The sequence below is a fragment of the Chinchilla lanigera genome, unplaced genomic scaffold (genome assembly GCF_000276665.1).
Source record: "Chinchilla lanigera isolate Chin_1 unplaced genomic scaffold, ChiLan1.0 scaffold00050, whole genome shotgun sequence".
Lineage (NCBI taxonomy): Eukaryota > Metazoa > Chordata > Mammalia > Rodentia > Chinchillidae > Chinchilla > Chinchilla lanigera.
In genome coordinates, this window is record NW_004955451.1 from 4,840,824 (window position 1) to 4,848,172 (window position 7,349).

The window sequence follows — 7,349 nt, forward strand, 5'->3', positions numbered from 1 at the left end:
GGGGTCTTCTCCATAGACTTAGAGAAAATAAATTGCAGACAAAGTTGTGTGCAGTCATTACTTGCCCCTTCACGCTCAGGGGCCCAGACCAAGCTCTTCAGGTCCATTTGCTAAGCATCCTTCCATGTGGACCATGATACCAGGTGCTGCCTTGTCTTTGAGGAGTTTACAAGTAGGAGCTAAAACACACATTCATGAGCTATCTTAGCACTATCCACAATGATATACAGCCTGCCTTTCAAAGACGGGCAGTGTGGTAAGAAGACACGTGGAGTCCCTTAGCTCTGGAGTCAATTTTAGGTCTTCCATTTCCTTGAGATTTGCTCATGTTTAACCTACCTATTTTATGGGTATCTCAGTTTCCACATCTGTAAGGTGGGAATCAAAAGGATTTCTTTACAAAATTTTCCATGGGCTTAGGTGGGGCAACACATATAAACTTCCTAGAATGATCCCTGGAATAATAAACAGTACTCACTCTCATCTGTGACAACTCGAAGTCTAAAGTCTAAAGTCTTTCTTCTTCTTCTTCCAGATTTTAAGTTTTTGCAGAACATTTAGCATACTACAGTGCTACTAGAACTTTTGTATCTATTAGAAGCAATATGCAGGAAGTAGAAATGCTCTAGGGGAAATTCTGGCATCATAAAAGCAAACTGTCCATTGAATCCATTTTTCCTCCTCAATTCAATTGTAAGATTCTAGGCATAGGTCTTGATTTCACAGTTTATACCCAGCATAATTAGTACTTATGAGGACCTATGGTGACTGAGTAGTTATAGAATTGCAAGGCCTTGCAGAGGGACCTCTGGACACAGCTGGACACCTAACTATCCAGTTTCTGCCCACTCCCCATGCAGGTGTCCCTTGTTTGGTGGTGGTGGGGCTCCCTAGGACATACGGATGGGCAAGATGAAGGTGGAGGAGAGATTCACTAGGTTAAGAAATAGGTGGTGGGTATTGTTTGAAGGGGACTCTTTTAGTTGTTACCTAATCTAAGGGTAGAAGAAAGAAAGAAATTGAATGAAAATAAAGAGAATAGATGAAGTAAAGAAAAATTACAAGGAAGAGAAATAGAGTAATAGAATAGGCTAAGCGGGGGAATGAAAATATCTGTGTTGGGGGATGGTTCTAACTAGAGAAACAGACAAAGGGAGAGAGAAAGAGAGGGACAGCGTGAGGCGAAGTGGTCTCCCTTGTTCTGTCTCAATCTTTGCATCCTCTCTCGTCTGACTAGTTACAATCTTTTCCTTATCGTAGATCATTCTCTTCCCCTCCTTCCTTCCCTGTGCTCCCACTGTAAGCCTCTTTTCTTGTTATCATCTTTAGTGACTGTCTAGTGCCCACAGCTCAAACTCTTAGCAGGTGCCTGTGTTAGAACATACTTACATGTGTGCACACAGTTCCCTCTTAGCATTTCATACAAGGCTGTAAAATGTCACCTCCTTATACCCTTTTAATCAATATTATTTCCATATCTTCAATAATATTCTTGTGTCTTACGTGCCTCTTGCTACCTTGACACCCTAGGAACATTTAGATATCACCCTTCTGTCCAGTTCCATTCCCCATTTCTCCCACACAGAATTCTTCATTTCTCTGGGTCCCAGTAACATAGGTATAAACACCTTCATTGTAGCACTTATCATTTAACTCTTAACTGGATTATGAATTATTTATTTTTATTTATCTTTTGGCTTTTTGAGACAGGGTCTTGCTATGCAGGTCAGGCTGGCCTTGAGCTCACTTTGTAGCCCAGGCTGGTCTCGAACTCACAATGGTCCTCCTGCCTCAGCCTCCCGAGTGCCGGAATTACAGGCGTGCACCACCACACCCGGCCTGATTACGAATTTAATAATATGGTAGGCCCAGCATAAGTGACATTAACTCTGGTTTAATAGGTGCTTAAAATATGCCTGCCAACTTATAATGTATTAGCAGGTAATTATATGATTCTGTGGACAATTTTGTAGCGATTTCCCCCATCTTTTTATCCTTTGCTCTAAGCATCTGCCCTTTAAATCACAGAGCTGGCTATATGCATGGCTATTTTCATGTGTAACCTGGAACATTCATTTTCAGTGTCATGTGCCCCTGCAGTAAGTACTTCCTCATACTCTGGACTTACTCCCATCCAGTCTGTCACTCGTTTATTACTTCCATCCTCCAGCAGATGTTGCTGGATGCTTCTTACAGCCGACTTACGTGAGGTGAGCAAACTCTGTGCTCTCAGCTTCCTTCAGAAGTGGATGGAGAATGGAGTTTCAGGTCCTATATCTTCTTGGAACCTCAGCTGGAGCTCCAGCTTTCCAGCCCCTGTCCCCACCCCATGTGTGCTACCAGGTGTGCGACCCTGGAGGAAGAAGGCATATCCCTGGGGAAAACTATTGGACAGGGCTCAGGAAAAGAGCTGGGTTGATTACCACTGGGGCCAGGGAACAATGGGAGTTGTTAAAAAAGTTTCTCTATGTCTCAAAACACATATTTTTTGAGATGTCTTCCCCGAGGGCACAAAGTACCAAGAACATTGAAAATGGTAGAGATCTGTGGAATGTAAGATTTGCAGGTCAAGATCCAAGAGGATAAGAGAGTCTTCAAAAGAAAAAGACTCTCTGGTAGTTTTAGCAGGAAAGATTTCTTAGACCAGGTGTTATGGGTTGTGTTTGGATGTCCCCCCCCCACAAAGCCTCATGCGGGTAGAGGTGGGACTTTTTCAGAGGTGGTTGGCTGTAGAGTGTGTGACGCTGGTACAGTGCTAGGTTCAAAGGCACTGGGATTAAGGATGTGAGTGCTACCCACCCTGGATAACACAAAAAGGTCAGAAAGACACTGTTAAGGTCCCTTGCTTGTTTTTGCTACTTTCTGCCTGCCATGAACTGTTTCTCCTCTGGAATGCCTACCTGCCATGCCAACTTGCCTTGGAGCCAATGGGTTATGGACTGAAACCTCTACAAACTGTGAGCTACATAAACCTTGTTTCCTTTAACTTTGGGTGTCAGGAGAAAAGTAACTAAGACATCAATGATTCTTACGTCTGAGAGAATCACCTAGATGGATTGTTAAAAGACAGATTGGTGGTCGGGCATGATGGCACATGCCTGTAATCCCAGCACTTGGGAGGCTGAAGCAGAAGAATTGCTGTGAATTGAAGGCCAGCCTAAACTACGTAGTGAGACCCTGTTTCAAAAAAAAAAAAGAGAGAGAGAGAGACAGATTGGTGTGCCCAGCCCTGGCTTTCTCATTCAGAAATTTAAAGGTGAGACCAAGAATTTGCATCTGTTTTTTGTTGTTTTTTTTTTTTGAGAAAGGGCCTCGCTATGTAGCTCAGGCTGGCCTCAAACTTACAATCCTCCTGCCTCAGCCTCCCCAGTGCTGGGATGACAGGTGTGTGCCATCACACCCGGCTTGAACATCTGCATTTGTAAGAAGTTCTCAGTTAATTCCAACGCACTTGTCAGACACTGGAAACCACAGACTTGCTCATCAGCGAAATGGACAGTTCTTAGGCCATCATCAAGCTAACAGATGGGTTTGATTTATTTTTCTTCTTCCCATTCTTTTACACTGAATTGCTCTTTACTTAGGTGAAGTCATAGATGAGAAATTGCTTGTCTGCTATTAGAGATTTAATATCCCATCGACTGTACGCTTCATTTTGCCAGCCAGACTAAATGGTTTATTTACTATTCATATCCAATTCTCCTCACACTATCTGTAAGGAGTTAGCATTCTTTATATAGAAATTATTAATCTCTTTAGTACTGGATTTGGTATAGAAAAGCCATATTTATTCTTGTTAGGAGGAATTGATGAAAACTGCAGTTAACTGGCATTGTAAACTTGATGTTTTGTAAAAACATAAACTTAGACAGAGCTCTCTTCCAGACTCAAGGGAAGGAAACAAAGATCCCGCTTCTCAGTGAGAAATCTGTGAAAGCCAGACTGTGAGAAGGAGCATGCAGAATGGGAGGTGATAGTGTGGCCATCTTGGGAAAATACAGTATGCCACAAACTGTATTTTTAATTTCCAAGAAGTTTGTTCTCATTGTTCTGATTATTCTTTCCTAAAATAGCATCCTAATTTTCTTTCAGGAATGTAATACCTCTCTTAACTATTTGTGGACATCAACTTTAGTTTTTTTAAACTTCCTATTCTGTGCCCTGACTGTACCAGTATTAATATTCTGGTTGGAATATTATACTGGAGTTTTGCAGGATAATTCTGTCTTAATCTATTTAGATTACTGCAGTGGCACACCAGGTACTGGGTGGCTTATAACCAACAGAAATGTTTTTCTCAGTCTGAGATCAAGGCGCTAGCAGACTGGTAATCTCACGAAGGTCTGCTTTCTGGTTTACAGACAGCTGGCTGCTCCTTGGGTTATCACATGGGGGCACGAAGGGGGAGCTCTCCAGGGTCTATTTTATAAAGGCACCAATCCTATTTATATCAGGTGACTTAATCACCTTCCAAAGGCCAAACCCCCATGCCATCATTCGTTATTAGGGATTAGGTTTTAACAGGTGAATTTAACATGTCAATGGGCAGGGCAAATGTTTCAGACTGCACCAATTAGCTTCAGGATAACTGGGTAAATGGCACACGAGAGCTCTTTATTATTTCTTACAACTTCAGCTAGATCACAATCACTTCAAAATAAAACATTTAACTGAAAATGTTTTTAGAAAAATTTCTTCTTTTCCTTGAATTGTCTCTGCTTGGAATTCCTGTTTTCAGTTTCTTGTTTCATTTTAGTTTTGTCTTTTATTTTGGAAGGCAAAATTTTATTTTATTTATTTCTTCATCTGTCTGATGGTCTCTGGCTAAGTATTAGTGTTGAAAGTCTAACCACTGCAATGGAGCAGGGCTTGAGGACACGCAGGACTCACTTCGACTCATTGGCACATTTGTTTGGTCAGAAGATGCTGGCTACCAGCTTGGAAAGATGACCTGGACTAGTTATCTGAGGGTGACTAGTATCTCTAAATAAAGTCTTCCGAACTTTCTGTAAGGGCTTAGGTATGTGGGTTTGGCATTAGAGTGATTGAGACTATGAGGGGGATTTCCCCTTTTGCCTGGGTAAGCACTTTCCAGCTCACCTTAGATTTCACCGGGTTCACTCAACTTATTCATGTTACTTATTGGCTTTACTGGGCATTTCATTTTATGACCCCGCCCATGATAGAGTTTTCTCATTGTCAGTAATCTTTATACAAGACAATACTGTCTCTCCCTGCTGCCAAAACTTCCACCTACACGGTTGATACTGTCATTTTCCATTCCTTTTTTTTTCCTGACTGAACAAACAATATCATTCACTTTTTCTTTCTCCTATACATACAAGTGAACATATGACCCAATGATAGCCAACTGGGTCAAGTGAGGACTCTACAGAGGTGGTTGTGTAGCAGAAGATGCCCTCCCCCAGCCTTCAATTTCTTCAATTTCTTAGTTGCCCAGGTAATAGTTCCTGTTCCAGTTCCTGTTACTTTTGTTTCTTAGAAATGGCTGGTCACTGTGATGCGTATTATAAGAACCAATCTCCAATTGACAAGCCATTCTGCCTCCGTACTTCCTGCTTGCTTATCCTATATAAGCCCTAGACCACTAGAGATCAGGGCCTGATATTTCAGGAATGATCCCAATCAGTGCCCAATGATGGAAATAAATCTGCCTCTAAATCCTGGGTGTTGTTTCAGTGTCTCTGCTTGTCATAGCAGTTCTAGGAGAGTCTACTCCTTCATTGTTTTCTAAAGAACTCACACTCCCAGTGCAGCAATATTATGCAGTATGCATCACATTTAGAAGAAGGGGTGTTGTCTTACAAGAGTGGATGTGGAAGATCTGAACAAGATGGTGGGGTTAGGAAACTTGTGACGATGAGAATAATCCAAAGAATGCATCTGGAGAAGAGAAAAATTGGAGGATGTGAAAAGTATCATCAGATATTTAAAAGACCTAGTGTGAAAGGAAAATAAAGCCCACAGATGAAATAACACGATAAATCCATGTCTCCCTCCCCTCATTTTCAGTATTTGATTGAGATTATGGATAAATGTGTGAAATGAAAACAGGGAAGAAGAAGTAGAGAAAGGATAAATCCAGAGTTGCTGTAATGCTTAGAGAAACCAACAAGAGCCTACGGCTTTTATTTCTGGCATTTGATGTGGCTGAGAGAGATGTGGGAACAAAACAGATTTTGTATTATCTTCCTAACTTCGGGTTAGCACTACAATGAAACTTTTATAAAATGACACATGCCCCAAGAGCGATAGAAAAAATAAATACAAAGAGAAAGAAATTTTTAAAAAATAGATTCTGAACCTAGGTACAGTGCACCTCTAAACTCACTACTCTAACTTCACTGCTCAGGAGCCTGAGGGAGGAGGATTATGAGTCCAAGGCCAAGCGTGGATAACATAGTAAGGCCCTGTCTTAAGAAGAAAAATATGAAATTGACAGAGGTAATACCACGAAGCAAGAAAAAGTAGAAACACCACCCTATGTCAGATACTGTTCAAGTTACTGGAAGAATTTAAAAATGAATACTGCCCCGCCCCTCATTCCAGGGTGGGAAGTCAAAGAGGAGGACAAAATGTACATGAGGTGGTAGCCTTGGAACTGAGCTCACTACCCCAGTTTGGAGCCCTAAAAGCGTGGCCCTGCCTCTCTGGCCTGCACTCTTTAACTGTATTATGTCACCCTTCTCTCAGCCCTACCGTCCAAAGAGTGGAAAGACCATGCTGGGTAATGTCTTAGTCTGTTATACTGTTTAAATATACCCAAGAACGAGTGATGTATGAAGAATAGATATTTATTTTCTCACAGCTCTGGAATCTGAGAAGTCCCAGATCAGTGCCCCAGCAGGTTTGGGGTCTGGTGAGGCAGCTTCCAAGATGGCGCCTTGTCACTGCTCCTCTGGAGAGAAGGAGTGCGGTATGCTTTCACGACAGAAAGTGAAGACATTCATTTCCATTCATGAGAGAAGAGTCATCATGGCCTGATCACTTCTTCAAGGTCCCATTTCTTAATACTATCATAGCGGTCACTGTTGTAATCTATTTTCTGCTGCCATAACAGAATACCAGAGTGGGTACATCATAAAGAAAAGAAATTATTTCTTATGGTCCTGGAAGTGCAACATCAAGGTGTCAGCATTAAATGAGGGCCTTCTTCCTACTCCATGAGGTGGCCACAGACATCACATGGCAAAGACAGGCAGAGTGTGGGTGTCAGCTTTGGTTCCTTTTGCTTTTTCTTTCTTTCTTTCTTTCTTTCTTTCTTTCTTTCTTTCTTTCTTTCTTTCTTTCTTTCTTTCTCTCTCTCTCTCTCTCTCTCTCTCTCTCTC